This window comes from Lissotriton vulgaris, chromosome 1_1 (genome assembly GCF_964263255.1).
Source record: "Lissotriton vulgaris chromosome 1_1, aLisVul1.2, whole genome shotgun sequence".
Lineage (NCBI taxonomy): Eukaryota > Metazoa > Chordata > Amphibia > Caudata > Salamandridae > Lissotriton > Lissotriton vulgaris.
In genome coordinates, this window is record NC_141685.1 from 2120420729 (window position 1) to 2120437710 (window position 16982).

The 16982-nt window shown below is 42.5% G+C and overlaps 1 protein-coding gene across 2 annotated transcripts in view; it reads left to right on the forward strand.

Annotated features, from left to right (window-relative positions):
* Positions 1 to 16982, forward strand: part of TMEM19 (transmembrane protein 19) — a 455689-nt gene that overhangs the window by 214947 nt on the left and 223760 nt on the right. The window contains exon 1 of one of the 2 annotated variants that reach the window (XM_086921720.1): positions 10323 to 10636. The exons of the other annotated variant lie outside the window; for it this stretch is intronic. The gene's annotated coding sequence lies outside the window, so the exon portion shown is untranslated. Of the gene's footprint in view, positions 1 to 10322; positions 10637 to 16982 lie in introns of those variants that run through there. 2 annotated transcript variants of the gene reach the window in all.

The following is a 16982-nucleotide window of genomic DNA, read 5'->3' on the forward strand; positions in this document are numbered from 1 at the left end:
GCTATGGCTCTCTGTTTTTATAGTAGGTCTTGGAGGAAAAAAATTTGTAAACTACGTTTTATGACCCTGCATTTTAATTACCAAATGTTTTTAAATTTTATAAGGATCTTAACTTGCATATAATTGGTGTATGCCTTTTCTTAATGTTCCAATGAACTCTTAGGGTTTTTAAACGTTGAAATGTGATCCAAATAAAGTAATGAACACAGTAAAATAATCAATTATAAGGCAAGGACTGCTGGGCGAAATCCACAAGCAAAATGATATTTAGGTTTTATGTGCTACAAGTTATACTGTATCCATTATCATGGTGCACAGTTTTATCGTATCCACCTCACTGAGTATATCTGAGCTCCCCACTCTAGGCAATAACTCAGATAATTTGGGTGACATGGAGGACGTTTTAAGGACTTTTTTTGTTTTATTTCTGTTACATGGTCTTTTGTCTGAGTATTGTGGTAGCCTTCTGACAATTGATGTAGTATGATTGTTTTTCATATTTAAACTGCAATGAATTGAGATTTGTATTATAATGTTTTAAGGTATATTTTTTATCTTGTATTATGCACCTTTTCGGTACAGTAAACCGAAATAAAGTTGATTGATGATGATGATGATAAAAAAGAATGTATGACATATAGTCTGAGTATTACTAAAATCTATATTGTGGAAGCACTATTTTACCTTAAAACTTCCTGTGCATTTTGTAACAGTCTATCTTATACTGTGTGTAGTGCAAGTTCACAATATGGACATATATTCACAGGAATTTCTGTCACAGGCTGGGACCTCGTAGCACTAAAAATACACAAATCACTTATCTCAATTACACCAACCAAGATTTAATTATGTGGCTCTCTGGTTACACACTGACCTCTGTAGTGTATTAATAGAGGTCTCATAGTGTACTATAGAGCATTTTCCACTGGTTACCTTAACTTTTATATTTATTTCTCATTTAACCTGCACCTTATTTTATATGTAACTGCCTGAAAGTTAAAGACTAAAAAAAAACCTTACAGAATATTTAGGTGTTTTAGTTATACCTTTATTGTCATGCACATTATTATTCTGCTAATATTATTTTATTTTCTAAGTAGTCAAGGGCCCTTTGAGTAGGTATCATGGTCCTGCAGGGGTCCCCGGACCACAGATTAAAAACCACTGCTCTAGGGTGCCAGAGTTAACAGCAGTAAATCCGGGGCAATTGAATGAGGCACTAAATGGTGACAGCCTCATGTTGTTTTATTGATTCACCTACCTATGTGTTTCATTAAATGTAAACAGTTTAGTTTTGCCAGATTTTTTGTTTCAAACTCCCTGTAAATCTGCTTTTATCTTGATGTTGACACTAAAACTACTCGTCTGTTTCTGAATAGCATCCTGAAAAAATGCACCAAAGGCCCATTTCTAGCCATGAGTTTTGGCTGGAAAATACCAAACCATATTAAAAAGCCAAAGTATTGAGCACAAAGTAGGTCAGAGGATATATATCTGGAATTTCCATTGAGAATGAGGTGGTTGCTCAATGTGTTTATGAGAGCAGTATGAACTGTATAATTTGAACAAGTATCACAATGACTTTTTAATTAGAACAATTTTATTAAGTTTTTGTCCACTACATGCACATGCATTAACACTGCAGGTTCATTAATCTTTTTATATACATGTTGGTCAATCTTTCTTTCTCTACAGACAGAGTATATGTTTATTCGAAGGTCAACATTGAGGTCCATTCTCTCGAAGACATAGTGGGCCCGATGTAAGTGGCCCAAATACCGGTCGGTAAGGGTGAAAATCTGTAAATGTCACCGTTACCGACCGGTATTTAGGCATTCATGTGTAGGGAAGGAATCGGTAATAAGGAATCAGTAAATACCGGTTCCTTAATACCGATTCCTTATTGGCCTTGCATTTAAGGAATCAGTAATACCCATTGTTTAAATGCAATGTCGAAGGCACATAAAAGAGTGCTTCTGGGCCTTAAGGAATCGGTAATTACCACCAACTTCAAGTTTGTGGTAATTACCGAAGTCCTTGAAAAAAGCACTTTCTTGCTTTTTTTGAAGTGTCATGTGGCACACATCCATGTCCTTAGGGCATGCATGTGTGCCACATGTGCACACATGCACATTTCAGGGGTGCAACAGGGTGTCCTTTGGACACCCTGGCACCATTGAAATACCTCCTGGTATTACCGATTCGGTAATACCAAATCAGTAATACCGAATGTCTTCACATTCATTCCTATGGGCCTCCAAGCCCATAGGACTGAATGGGTAGGTATTCGTTATTACTGAATTTCAATTGCCGATTCAGTAATAACGAATATTAAGGATTCGGTATTTATTACCGAATTCTTACCTACATCTGAAATACTGATTTCCAAATACCGAATCGGTAAAATTCGGTATTTAGAATTCGGTATTTCACTATTATCTACATCGGGCCCCAAGTCCCTTAACTCTACGCTCCAAAAGGCACAAACCTGGCTAGCTAGGAACCATTTAAAACTAAACACACTAAAGACAGAATACCTCTTAATCGCTCCCCCCAACCAAACAACCATCATCCGCGATTGGATGAAGCACCTAACTGCACTTGACGGTCAACCTCTCATCATCGAATTCCGCCGAATCCCTAGGAATAACCCTGGACAATAAACTAAATATGCAGAAGCACATCAGCGCTGCAAATAAAGGAGCAGATTTTCAGATAAATACCCTGAGAAAATTAAAACCCTTCATACCCGCAAATGACTTTAAACAGGCAGTCCATATTAAAGTAATTCCCAGAATTGATTATGGGAGTGTCGCTCTCTGCGGCCTTCCTAAATCAACGACTGCTCCGCTAAGAGCCGCAATCAATACAGCCGCTAGACTAGTCACTGGCAAAAAACGAAGCTGTCACATTTCACCTGACCTGCAGGCCATCAATTGGTTACTTTTTGAGGCCAGAATCCACCTAAAAATCGTCTGTATGACTCATAAGGCATTGCATCACAAAATCCAGAGGTACCTTGCAGAGAAACTAGTACTATCCGGTGGTAACAGATCTACCAGGAGTTCGGATAATCTTCTACTTAAACCACAGCGTTTCTCCAGGAAGAAAACATATAATCGTACCTTCTCAGGAATGGCTCCCAGGATCTGGAACGCCTTACCCCCAGAAACAAGACGAATTCCGTCCGCTGCCTTTTTAAACAAAAAAGTAAAATCGATACTAATGTCTAAATTCACTTGAACTGTTACTTATACATTCTTGTAGATATATGCTAATTTTTAATAGTTATCAGTACTGTACTCTCATAGTTCTGTGGTATATGTCATCCTATATTTGCCCTGTAAAGCGCTCTGATACCCGCAAGGGTCTTGTTCGCGCTATAAAAAAAACCAAAAAAACGGTCCAGCAGTCTTTACTAGTGGAGAAGCGTGGCTCAATGGTTAGAGCAAGAAGCGTTCCCTTTGGTTTGGAACGACCCTCTGGGCGCTGCTATGTCGGATCGACACTGCGATCTGTGTATTGTTTTAAATCATATATGACCAATGAATAATGAATTCGTTATTTTACATCATCCTTTGATTTATTACTTCATTTTTCAAATGTTGAAATTCACATCTTGAAGCATGTCATAATCATACATTCATAAATCCATAAATCCATCTGGATATATAAGGCTTTTCCCAATGCATTTCGTACCTCTGATAGGTACTTCATCAGGGGAATCTGTAGAAATAATACGTACAAATGAGGGTCCATCATTCTATCTCTTCTAAACATATCTTCAATAGCAAAAACGTATGCAGTACATTTTTCCCACATGACCGTTACTAAATGAAAATCCTACTTGAAATCAATTCAACAACTCTAACAAAAACTTAAACTGTAGAGACACGCTATCGCCCCTAACGTGAGCATGGTGCGATTCCGTAAACAAAAAACTAAATGTGTCATGTATAAAACATAATCAGAGTTGCCTAGACGGTGCCTTCAAGTTAACATGTAAAAATTTCTCATTCTAAACTGAGTCTTGCGTATGAATACAACCTGTTGTTAATCCCCGCTTTAATTCCAGTGTTGTCGACTTACCGCTGTTATGAAGGTACATGCATAGTACTCGCAAAGTGAACAAACGCGGGACTAACCCGTCGCTGTTAATACAACAAGGAGATCTGCAAAAGTGAAGACGGCCTTTCTCTTAGGTAGTTAAAAAAGTGAAAACAGACTCAGGTTGGCAGATGAGTTCGGCCATGTTGGAATGGTGTATTCTGCTTAAGTGACCCACCCAGTAACGTATAACTCGTGAAGACATGACAGTTATTACCAAAACAAATCATCAAATATAAAGAAATAAAACAACGTCAATTTGTGACAATGAATCATATCACGATAAATGCAGTCAATGTGGTTATAGAGGTGTCACTGTTGTTATTATTCATAAATAAGACGAGAGGTCCAAGCGTTCATTGAGCCCATGCGGCTTTAAAGAGTCCAACCTAAAAATCTATTGATTTTCTCTTTGTAAGAGTATTTTGTTCGCATCTTGATTACCCATGGAGGTAATCATTTCAAGCACCAGAAATTTTAATTGTGAGATGTTATGTCTTTTTTCATTGAAATGAACAGCAATTGGTGATTTTTCATTCTTTGTTCTTATATTGCTTTTATGTACTGTCAAACGAGTCTTTATCTTTCTAGTTGTTTTGCCCACATATACCAGGCCGCATGGGCATTTGAGAAGGTATATAAGGTTCATGCTATCGCAGGTTGCCGTGACTTTGAAATGTATAGGATTTCCTTGCCGAGGATGATTAATAGAGTTACCCTTGATAATTGCATGGCAATTGTTGCAATTAAAACATGGTACTGTGCCTTTGTGAGGTTCATGTGTAGAGTCTTGAATTCTTTTTCTGAGCATGTCTTGGATGTTTCTGCTGCGGGTATAAGCAAATCTTGGCTGATTTTGAAAGATCCCTTTGAAATCTGGTTCATTGGATAAAATTTGCCAATGTCTAAGAATGGATTGCTTATAGGCATAACTCTTGGTGGAGAATGTCAAAACAACTACAGCACACTTTTCCGATGTTTTGGGGGAACTTCTCAGTAAATCTGTGCGTGATTTGATGTCATATTTGGTGGTTGCATTCTCTAGTATTTTCACGGGATAACCTCTCTTTCGAAAACGTTGAATCATGTTTTGTATTTGTACCTTAGATTCTTCAGGTTCTGAAACTATTCTCTTAACTCTGTATAGTTGAGATAGAGGCAAATTGTTATTCAATGAATTCTGGTGGAAGCTAGCATAGTGTAGGAGATTGTTGCGATCTGTAGATTTTTTGTGCAATGTCGTTTTGACTTTGTTTCCTTCAATTTGTATCAGTACGTCTAGGTATGCTATACTTTTCTGATCGATGGTGTGAGTAAACTGAATCCGGTCATTGATTTTGTTCAAATCTTCCAATTGTCTTAGTAATGTCGCTTTGGGACCTATCCAAAGGACAAAAATGTCATCGATGTATCTGTAGAATACATTCGCATGTATTTTCCAGTGTTCACCATTCAAGATGTGATTGTTTTCAAAGATCATCATGAAGATATTCACGTAGCTCGGCGCCGCGCAATTGCCCATGCTGGTACCTGTAAGTTGCAAAAAATGATCTTCTTGCCATTTAAAATAGCTCTGATAAAGTGTGAAATTTAACAATTCCAATAAAAAGACTTGGAACTTCTGATCAAGGGTAGAATTGAGAAGGACTGATTCTATTGCTTCAATTCCCAGGTTGTGCGGGATTGACGTATATAACGCCTGGACATCAATGGTGCATAGCCAAATTTCTTGATCTGTGGGAATGTTAATTTGTGTTAATTCCACTAGAAAATCGGTTGGTTCTTTAATATAAGTAACAGCCTTTGTTACAAAGTCTTTCAAATGTACATCTAAAAATTGACCAACTGGTTCGTGTATACACCAGCTATGGGAATCCGTGGGACTGCTGTTAAAGTGGTCTCAAGCTGTAAATTTGGGCCAGTTTATATCGGCTATCTCTAAGATTAAACAAGTAGCAACATGGGGATAATTTCTTAGACTCAGGCTTTTAACTTTCTGTATAGCTCCTCTGGCACATATTGTGCAGTTATTTTGCTATTCTCTAGTGTCCTATGCAGGTGACACACAGTTGTGTCCATTTCTGAGCATGTTTTCTGTAGCCAAGAGCTTTTTAAAGAGTGTGTATCACTGCAGCCAAACGGATGCATAATGGCTTTTTCCAGCTTAATTCGGAAAAAGCAAGATTCTCATCTTTGACCATTCTAATAACAATTGGTCTCCGGCTTGGTGGCCACCTGAATTGGGCCAGATTCCTACTCCTTCTTGGAATACAATTTGACCATGATCTGTCATTCTGTAGGCTTTCAGCTTCTCTTTGCTAAAATCACTTAGAAGGACCCTGGCTTTCCTAATTTTTACTTGCTGTAAAATGGTCATTCATACTATGATCACTTTGAGACTAGATTATGACAATTCTCTTCTTCTGGGTCTACCAAAATATTACATTCACTTACTTCAGCTAGTCCACCTTATCTTGGATTTGCTGAGGCATCTCTCCCTTGCTTCCCAACTAAGTGACCTACATTGGCTCCCTACTCATAAAAGGGTTTTATTTAAGGCAGTTATTTTAACTTGCAGAACTCGAGGTTCAGTCTATTTGCAGACGCTATTCCAAATGTATTATCCAGGTTAAGTTCTAAGATCTTTTGGGTGCCTTGCTCTGGACTATCCCTAGAATCTGTCACAATGAATCGATGAACATTCTGTTGTTTTCCAGGCTGCCATACTTTGGAATTCACATCTGTGCACTTACTGTCACCTCATTCAATAGATATTTTCTGTTTAAAAAAGAAAAAACTTAAAAAACTGTCTATTTAATCAAGACTGCCTTTTGCAGTGTAACTCGTGCATTGATGCCCTTATTAGGGCAACTCTTGAAAAGATTGTTTCAGTCCTGTTGGTGTGGACATCACACTGCATGTGTTGATATTAGTGGTGCACCAAAGTTCCCATTGATAGGGTAGTGCTTACTTGTAGCAAGTGTGATAAAGGTGGATGCCGTAATGCATGTCAGTATCTGGACTGGCCCTATTATTTTCATGAAAGCCACCTCCCACCTGTCACATTAGTTATTGAAGGACAATTGTTGGCATTAGTGAAGTCTCGCTTGTTTGACCTGGCAACAAATCTGTTCTTAAGGTAAGTTCCAATCCCCATAGGCTTTGTTAAAGAGTGCATCATGTCACAGTTGTGAGGTCTTGTGACTCTTCTTCCATGATGTGCATGTAGATTATGCTCTTTTACTTAAGCAGCTCGTATTCATCACAAAAGTCTGTGTCGGTGGACTAGGGCATGTTTTTAGGTCTCGCCTGTCAATGCGCTTGCACATTGAGCTTGCGAGAGATATAGGGGCTTATCGAGAGCTTAACCAAAACGGCGATTTGATGCTGTGCCCGTGAAAAGCCAGCTCAATGCGCAAGCGCATTGACCTAAAATGCGCGTGCACATCAAAGCCAGCCATCTGTTCCCCAGCTTGATGCTGCCACCAGCTCTTCAGGGGTATCCGCTCCTCCCCTAATTATTCACTCAGCCGTACTTTCAGTTTCACGGCCGCCAGGGCGTGTCTCGTTTTAACTTGTTGTGCCTTTCTGCCCCTATTAGACTCGTATCCGCTCCTTCCCTAATTATTCACTCGGCCGTACTTTCTGTTTCACGGCCGCCAGGCCGTGTCTCGTTTTAACTTGTTGTGCCTTTCTGCCCCTATTAGACTTGTTTTCTCATTGCTTGTTGAGTTAGTCATGCCTTCTGCATTTGCACCAATTAACTCGGTTTTCTCTTCTCCCAACATGGCCCCTTAACACGCACTCATTGTCTGGAGTCTAGAAGCAGCGAGCCTTATTACTCTCAGCGCTCGTATTTTCCGTTCATGTAACAGGATTGGGAACTTGATTTAGTTCTCCGCCCTCCCCGGACTGCTGCTGCTACTTGAGCTGACCGTTTCCGATAGCCCCAGCTGGACGTAAGCTTTGGGCATACCTGCTCCGCTGGAGCCGATCAGCAGCTCTTCAAAGGTATCCGCTCCTCCCCTAATTATTCACTTGGCCGTACTTTCAGTTTCACGGCCGCCAGGCCGTGTCTCGTTTTAATTTTCTTGCTTTAGATTTACCTCTCTAATTTAATCTTTCTCTTGCCATCTGTGCCTCCTGCTTTCACTCCTTTTCCCTCGCCCCTTCCCTGTTTTCATGTCCATCATTTTGCCCATCTCCCTATAACCGTAACATAGACAGTTTATGTGCAGATATACGTTTTATACTTTACCTATTTCGTGTAGGAGCTACACGAAAGGGCACACGGTAGTTGAGATCATTGGGTCACATCACTTCCAGACCCAAGCTGCTTTCTCTACCACCACCGATGTTTACCGTTCAAGTACTTTACTATCGTGAAATATTGCCGACGAATGTGAATTGCGTTATTGTTATTGTGAGCTCGTTTCTCCCTCTCCCCATCTCCCCCTCTGCCTGCTCTCCTCTCTCTCTTCCTCTCTCCCTCCCCTCTCTCTCCCCTCTTCGCTCTCGTCCTCCCCCTCTCTTCTTACCCTCCCTCTCTCCCTTTCCCTCTCTCCCTTTCCCTCACTTCCCTCTCCCTCTCTCCCTTTCCCTCTCTTCTCTCCCCGTCTCCATCTCTCTCTACTCTCTCCCCCCCTCTAACTCCTCTCTCCCCCTCTCTCCCTCTCTTTACCCTCTCCCTCTCTCTGCTCTCCTTTTTCTCCCTCTCCCCATCTCCCACTCAGCACCACCACAGCATCACTCAGCACCACCACAGCATCACTCAGCACCACCACAGCACCACCCAGCACCACCACAGCACCACTCAGCATTACCACTCAGCACCACCACAGCACCACTCAACACCACATCAGCATCACTCAGCACCACCACAGCATCACTCATCACCACCACAGCACCACTCAGCGCTACCACAGCACCACACTTCACAACCACAGCACCAGACTTCACCACCACAGCACCACTCTGCACCACCACAGCACCACTCTGCACCACAACAGCATCACTCAGCACCCCCCCAGCATCACTCAACACCACCACAGCACCACTCAGCATCACCACATCATCACTCAGCGCCTCCCCAGCATCACTCAGCGCCACCCCAGCATCACTCAGCACCACCACATTATCACTCAGCACCACCACATTATCACTCAAATCCACCGCAGCATCACTCAGCACCACTCAACACCACCACAGCATCACTCAGCGTAACAACAGCATCATCAGCGGAACCACAGCATCAGTCAGGGCAACCAGAACATCACTCAGCACCACCACAGCATCACTGGTTCAAATATGTTCTTTCAATGTTTCAAGCAGTTTTCAAGCTTACAAGCTTTATTACAAATTACAAAAAGATGTTAATTTTTCACTTCTGTTCTTGGATTTTCGACACAATAAAAAACACTGAACATAATCTTCACAAAAAATATTTACAAAACTTAAAGCTATTGACATTACAAATTAAATAAATGATTTAAGTATTAATTATTTAAAAAAATTAAAAGCCATTGTTATTTGTAATATCAATACATCTAACTCACGTAAATACAATACATGTTGCATTACAAATGCTATAGGTGTCACATTTGCGAAAGTTATAACTATTGGCATTATAAATGACAAAGCTATTATTTTAGCTATTTTAAAAACAGCACATAAATTTAAAAAAAGTAATTTAAAAGACCAATAGCTCAAACTTTCCTAATGCGAGACCTATTGCATTTCCAATGCTTGTTCTAACTGCTATGTGTTTTAGTCCATTTAAACTGTTCCCTGTGATCAGGAAGGGTCAGCACAGATTTTTCAAGAAACTCATGGGGAACTGTTGCTTTTTAGACACTGTTGTCTTATCGTATTCCTGGCTACCCATCAAAGCAAAAAGATTCATGTGTATCAACTTGTGTATTATCGGGAGCATAAATGTTTTTCTATATTTTATTGGAACTGCCCCTATTCGCCCTCCCTGCTGGGTCACTCCCAAACAATTTGCCTTCGCTCTGGTTACACACTGACCTCTGTAGTGTATTAGCTAATAGAGGTTTCGTAATGTATTATAATGCATTTTTTCCACTGGTTACCTTAATCTCATTTTAAGCTGCACCTTATTATATATGTAACTGCCTGAAAGTTAAAGACCCAGAAAACCCCCTTACAGGACAGTACGGTGTTTTTAGGCATACCTTTGACCCCGTCCCGCACTCACAGACCCCGCCCCTATTACATGCAGCATCACAGTTCCTAGACTTCTGCCGCTGCTCAGCAGACCGCCTCGGGCTTTTAGTGGCTAGCTGAAATCTCCCATGGACCTCCGCGATAGAAAGCGAAACCGAGTGGCGTCGGTAGAATAGAGCGCGAGTGACTGCTGAAGAACAAGAGCATCTGAAGCCCGAGCCCCGCCGCTGACGGGCGGCAGGAGCGGCTTTACGTGCCCCGAGGCGCCTCCCATGCCTTTGGTGCCTGCCTGCTACTGGAATGGCGCTGCCGGGGGACCTGCCAGCGGCCTCGGCCTCATTAGGTATGGTGAAGGTTATCTTCCTGCCAGGGTTCCCTGTCCCTTGTTCTGGCCAACGTCTTTACTATGAAGCGTTTGTGACCCATAAAGGAGCCATAGTTTCACTCTGAGGCTGCTCAACTAGGGAGGGGCTTGCATGGTGATCCGGGGTCAGCCTTTTTTTCATACCTTCGTCTGTATTTCTTAAAGGCGCATGTGTGTTTGGGTCTGCAGCAGGCGCACAACACCCATTGGGCTCACAGGGCTTCAGCCCCCCCCCCCCACCCCCCGTCGTTTGTGTTAGCCCGGGCTGACGACATCTAAATGTAGCCGCACCCGAGTACTTTAAAAGACCGTGTACTTGCAAATGAGGCTTTTGTTGTGGTATTATCCCTTTTTACATCCGCTCTGGTTACGGCTGGAAGAATTTGCCCCCCCCAAAATCTTTTTCAGATCCGCCCCCCTCCCCCCCCCCCCCCCCCGAAATTTGGCTTTAATTGCCCGCCTGTTCTGTATATTATAACAAACGTTTTACGCTTTGTTTGTCTTTCTGCGGTGCTAAAGAGTGCTTTCCAGGAAGCAGGAAAAAGGGAAATGCATTAACCAAACTCTCTTCCTGCTAGTCACGCGTGCGTGCGGAAATCCCCTTTAGAGAAACAATAATAATCGATGATAAACTATGATGATAAACTATGGGGTGAGTCTTGGCATGTTCTGAACAGCTTAATGCTCGTGCAGCATTTGTTCTACATGATCCTAATCTACACATGGTCAGATCGAACGGCCGCGTGCTCTCCTTACGGCATTAACAAAACGCGTGTGTATTCATCAATTCAGTTATTTAAATGGAAATATTGTACTACTGAGCAGTGCTAGTATTCTCCCGTTGAAAGTACTGCAGTCCTCCTGAGAAGTGCAGAAATGTTTATATGTGTAAGCACTCCTGGGAAGCTGTGAAAGCTGCTTTCCAGGCATGCGCCTAGACTTATTTGAAAATGCCTATGTTGCTCTAAAATAAAATACAACAATCGCATCTATTTTATCTGCAAAGTGCAACATTCAATCATGTACACATTTCAAGCCATAAGAGCATGTGGTACAGTAAAAAATAGCTACGAGCCAAAAGCTTAAAAAAACAAACACTTTCTGCTTGCAATGAGGCTTTAACACTTCTAGTGCCAAGGGCAGTGTGGTAATGTGCGAGTAGTGTTACTGCTGGAGTGGGCGGGGTCACTTCTCATGTTTCTCGTTGGAATGTGTGTAGTCATGGAGCAAATAAAATGCATGATGTGCTGTACATCGTTTGAGCAATCTTAAAACGTGTTTACCAGGGAACGGGCCCACTGCTCAGAATACATAAAATGTAAAACTAGTTGTAAAACGACGGGTTCTAGTTTCAGTTCTGTCAGTTAGTTCACAGTAATTATGCCATTTCTCAGCACCCTGTTCCGCCAGTCACTAGATTGCATGGCTGGATGTAACTGGGACGGACAACCTCAGCCTTGTTGGCAAACACCAAGAGTTTAACGAATCCTGCGTTGGGTCAGTGCCATGTCTGTTGGTTTCATGCACTCTGTGATAGCGTCTACAGGTGCGGACCCCAAGGGCTATTAAATGCTTCCTAAGGAGGCCTCTTCGTACGGCCTGGAGTTTTGGACAGACGTATACATTGGTGCTGGAACAATTTTCAAAGTGGGCGTGATGTAGATTTTTTGACATCACCCAAGTGACCTAAGCAAGAGTAGTAAAGGTGTGGTATGTAACCAGCTGGTGTTAACATTGGAGCGCACAGTCGCCAATGTATTACTACGGTGTGGTAGGGTACTGCCGTTTACAGACAGCACATGTTTTAGGTCGAGCCTAGACGAAAGCAAAAGCAAAGCTTTTGCTGTCTAGGTCGATAACTTATGTTATCACTCTGGGGGGAATGTGGACAGCAGACTGACACGCGCTTCTCCTGCCGGAGATTTTACCTCGTGGGCGCGCACGGCGCCGTGCCCCTCTCGTGCCTCATATTCCCGTGCGCAAACACTCACACAGCCACACTCACGCATGCGCACATACACAGCCACACGCATACACAGACACACACACACACTGCATACACACACGCACCCCCCCTTAAACAGACGCACGCGCACACAGACAGACACACGCACAGACACACTCGAACACACACAGACACACGCGCGTACACTACCCCCCCACCGGGCTCTTTCGCCGTGTTCCGTGTCTCCTCCGCAGCGCTGGTCTTCACCCGGGCCCCCTCCTGGAATCCGGGACTTCAGATGCCGCACTCCGCTTTGGCGCCGGGGCTCGGAGCGCGCATGCGCGGGCAGCCCCCGCCCTCAGCCCGGGCTGCTTTCTGTTTCTGTTCTGTGTTGCTGGTTTTAAAGGTGTGTTTACGTGCTTAATGATGTCAGTCTGTACTCGGGCGGGGCCGGACTGTAAATTCTTGAGCAAACTCTGCTATCTTTATGTGTTCTGGCATTTTGTCGTCTCATCTAGCGAGTGTCATTCAGATGTCCTCTGTCATGCACCAATTCCCCACATCGCTTAGACAGTTCTCTACAGCTGGGATTTACGACTCATCGAGTGCACTGCTAGCCTTCTCTTTGTCAGGAGGAGGGTGACATTTACAAGTGTTTCTTTAATTTATTCTTAATGCGCCCTACAGATATACCAAAGAGATACGTCTGCGGGGTCAGCTGTAAATCAACCCGTGTGCCGTCTTTAAAATAATCTATGACTTGTCCCCAATAATCTTGCAACATTAGGCAGTTACACGTCACTGTACGTGGGTGACTCCCATTTAGTTAACATTTTTTTTTATATTTTCATTTTCTTTTATGTTTTGTCCCTCACGAGAGGTAGCGCAGAGCCAGAGACAGGGGTCTCTGAGACAGTGATCTCGGTCCTCATAGACCGACAGGCCTCAGACACCGTGTCACCAGACCCAAGATAAGGGGCAGACAAACCGACAGCCTTGCGAAGACCAAAGACAGAGGCCACAGAGACAGGTTGCCCTCAGAGACCGTGTACACAGAACAGAGAAAGAGGGTCAAGAGACACCGACAGGCATCAGAAAGGGTCTCACCAGAACAGAAACAGGGGTGACGAAGCAGACAGCCTCAGACGTAGCACAAGATCAGAGACAGGGGCCAAAGAGAGTCTCGCACGCCTCAGAGACCGTGTCACCGGACCAGACACAGGGGACAGACAGTTTCACACTCCTCAGAGACCCTGTCACCAGACCAGAGACAGGGACTAGAGAGACTGACAGGTCCAACAGACAATGTCACCAGGCCAGAGACAGGGGTCAGAGAGACCTCCAGCCAAGAGTCCTTGTCCACAGAAGACACAGGAGCCAGAAAGACTGTGTCACCAGACCCGAGACAGGAGTCAGAGATACCAACAGTAAAATCGTATACAAGCAGTACGTTTCTGTGTTTTCAAGAGAGGGCAGCGAACGTGTTCCTTATTGTGTGATTTTTAACATATGTAAATGTAGACTGCATTTGCACATGTGGGAATAAATGTGAAATGTGTCTCAGACTATGTTTTATGTCTGTATATGGAATTAGCAACAAAGAACACAACAAAACTCCCATATCCACTAAAACTCTATGTTAAATTACATTGTGCACCACATACATGCGATGTAATATCACATATCGCGTTTATTTAAAAATAAAATCAATATATGAGCAACTGTATTAATTGTATGTCAACTTTCGTGACTCGAAATGGTGTTGGTATCACCTCTGCGAACCTGTGAACATGTATTTTGGTTCGTGCCGTCCACCCCTCCAGCCACCTACAAATGCACTGTGAATAATGGTATGTTTGTGTGTACACTTTTGTGCGTACGAATATATATGTGTGTATGTACTGTGTATATGCGCCTGTGTGTTTGTGAACATGTGTCTGTGCTGGTTTCTTCATGTGTGAATGTCTGTCTGTGCATTGTGTGTGTCTGAGTGAGTGAGTGTGCGCGCATTGTGTGTGTCTGAGTGAGTGAGTGTGCCTGTGTGTGTCAGCTCATCCGTCTGCATATCTTTGCATATGTGTCTACGTGTTGAGTATCAGTGTGAGAGTGTGCATTGTGTGTGTGTCTGCCTGTGTGTGAATAAATGTGCGTGCAGGGGAGGGAGGAAGGGCACACATTGCATGAGGGCTGTCGTGACACCGTCGTGCCCTGAGAGGAATGCACTATCCCGGGACACATTCTAGTCATATTTAAAGTCCGCTGTGTGGAAGCGCACCTGGCCGTCGATGCTGGGGCAGCGGGGCCTGAACATCAACTGCCGCTTGAGGCTTGTGGGAAAGGAGGCAGCGGAGGGCAGGAGCCGAGGGCTCGGGAGGAGGATTCACACAAACACACCAGAAGGCGCTTCCTTCCTTCACTCGGACTTTTCCAGGGGCTGGAAGGAGCCTGTTGTAACTGCATTAATCTCAGGGGGATTTGGGAAGGTATGGGGGAAGTAGAGGGTCGACTCAACCGTTCATCCTTAATGTGTTGCAAAGAGTTGAGAAAGAAACACACAGTTCAAGACCGAAAACAATGCGAGAGCTGTTGTGCATTGTATAAATATTTCATTGGGGATAGAAATGCGGATTGCGATTATTTATTGCCCATTATAGCCCCCACCCCACCTCGTTTAGGGGGCTGGGATAGAATGCGGATTAAAAAGCATATATGACATCCCACTGTTTTCATACTATTTTAGGGCAAAGTAACATTTTCCCGTGGCTGGAAAAACAGCAGGAAATCAAACCCCCAAATACGTAAACGAAATATTGGGTATGTTTTTTTACAATAGTGTTTATCACGCCTCTGATCTCTTTAAATAAACTCGCATTTCTCTGGGAATTCTGCAATTCGACTCTTCGATCACGTCACCTTTGAACCGCAATTGAATTATCCTCTTACTTAACAAGCATTTGCAATGCAATAGGTCTCGCGTTTGCGAGAGTTTGAGCTATTAGCATTGTAAATGACAACGCCTTTTATTTATGTGTTTTGAAAACTTGCAAATGGTGTGTAAATATGCACTCTGTACTTTATAGAAGCAAGACTGGCAGTAAATCACACAATTAAAAGCATTGTCATTGACAATGCCAATAGCTCAATCTCTCACAAATGCGAGACCTATTGCATTGCAAATGCTTGTTTCTCATTGAAATGACCACTACATTTTATAGTAAAACTGTATAGCGCATGAGGGTTTCAGCAACACATTATCATTTCACATCACTAAGTAAAGTGTCCTGATTGGTTTTGATTCTAATAAAAACGCGTGTGTATCACACTTAAGAACAAAAACATGCTTAATTTATTCTTTCTTTTGCTGATTATTTTTTAAAATATTTTTATACAGACTGAAGATCTGTAAATGTTGCTCTTGCTTGTATTCAGAGAATTAAAAGTAAGTACCATTCTCCATGTGCCAGGTCTGGTGACTTAATGGACTAACCCTCGGTCAGTGATCAGCTCTTTACCCGCAGCTCCGCTCGTCAGTGCTCTTCCCTACGGTCCCTCACAGGCAGGATTCAAGACCTCTCCCTGCTGGATCCCTCTGTTTTGCGCATTGCATTTGATTAATTCCTGGCTCTTTGGTTTGTTGCCCATAACTCTTTTGAGCATTTGTATTTTATTCGCCTGGCTCCTTGGCTTGTTTGCACAATGAAGAAAGCAGATTTCCCTTAATGGCCACACAAATCTGATGCAAATATGTCTCTAATTAATAATGAGATATTGGTGACAAAGGCACAATAATCTATTTCATTATTTCAAAAGTTATGAATTTTATTTCATTTTTTCTTAATTATCATTGCTTTTTATGTATAGAAGTCTCTTTACTAGTTTTTTACAAGTAGAATTTTTTTTCCATACATAGACTTTTTTAAATAGAATAGAGAAAAAAGTGAAAAAAGAAAGCATAGTAAAATACATACAATTCATTGCTATATACAGAACTAATTTCTTATGTTTACACACAAATCATTATGCCCCTAGTAATAGACAATCCATTACAACATTCTCACACATTCACAACATTCTCACACTATCTACATGCATCACCACTCCATCTGAAACAAGGAAGTTAAATCGTGAATACAGGTCTCAAGGTTAAATGTGAGACCCCGCACTTGGTCGACACGCGTTTCGGCGGCTTAAGGCCACCTTCTTCAGGACCTCTTCCAGTAAAAACAACCCAGGTATCCAGAGGACATGAAAGGACTACATTTTAAAGGCTAAGGGGAGATTTCTGTAATAATATCCTGTATTAGTTTTGGGTTTCCTAATTTGTACGTCTTCCAGTATGGTGTTCCCTATGGAGAATGTTCAGAAAGTCACGTTAAACCT